We start from the raw sequence: 1,017 nt of genomic DNA on the forward strand, positions 1-1,017 counted from the left end.
TCCAAGCCTGCTTCCATTCTTGGTGATCATCCCGTGCTACTGGTATCTCCAAAGTACTGGGGACTTTTGCAGGTGGGCTACATTTTCTTCAGTAGCCTGTGCCTTTCTGTTCCTCCTTCAAGGCTTTCCATATATATGCCACCTTATTCTCCTTCAAATTTAGGGTCTCTTTTTCCCTAATGTTATTGCATACATTTATGTTCTTATATATAAATATATATTCCTGAACATAACATTTGAGTCCATAGAATGTTACTTGTAGGTGTGTTTTGAGGGCTGTTTGGCACTGGTCAACCAATTGGTGTGGTCTTCCTGAGTAGGAACACCTCAACCACTCCCAGCTTTACTCAGTGTCCTGTAGTTCTTTGTGTAGGTTTGAGGCTTTCCCCTGCTCAGTTTGGCATGCTCATTGGTGTCCTCTCTTCAAGGCAATTGTCTTTATAGTAGTTGGAGGCCAGCATAAGAAACCACAATCAATCAAAATGCAGAGTTGTGGATTCCAGTGCCAATTATATACCTGCAAAATATTCCACCACTTAAACCTCAGGGAACATGGTGGAAGAGAAGATGAAAAGATTGTAAGAGTCAGAGGACCAGTACGTTTGCTGTGAGATTATGCTTCCTAGTAACATCAGAAGCTGTGTTTATGAAGTTCCACCAATACACACTGATCTTATGTTCCATGATATAGTTCTGCCAATACACACTGTTGTTAAGCTCCATGATATAATTCCACCAATACACAGTGATATTATGTTCCATGGTACAGTTCTGTCAATACACAGGAATCCTGTGTTCCACGATACAGCTGGAAAAATTCATTGTGCTGCTTTGTGTCCTACTTCCTTCTGTGTTTTCAATGTGACCTGCATGACTGTCCTATGTAAAGATTCTGTACTTGATTGAATGTTCAGTGTTTTCTCTGATTCATAATAAAGTATAAGACATAGTCATCAATGAAATTTTATTGGCCTTCAAGAATTCCTAGAAAATTATTGAGAACTTAATTAAATCCAC

The sequence above is a fragment of the Microtus ochrogaster genome, chromosome 1 (genome assembly GCF_000317375.1).
Source record: "Microtus ochrogaster isolate Prairie Vole_2 chromosome 1, MicOch1.0, whole genome shotgun sequence".
Classification (NCBI taxonomy): domain Eukaryota; kingdom Metazoa; phylum Chordata; class Mammalia; order Rodentia; family Cricetidae; genus Microtus; species Microtus ochrogaster.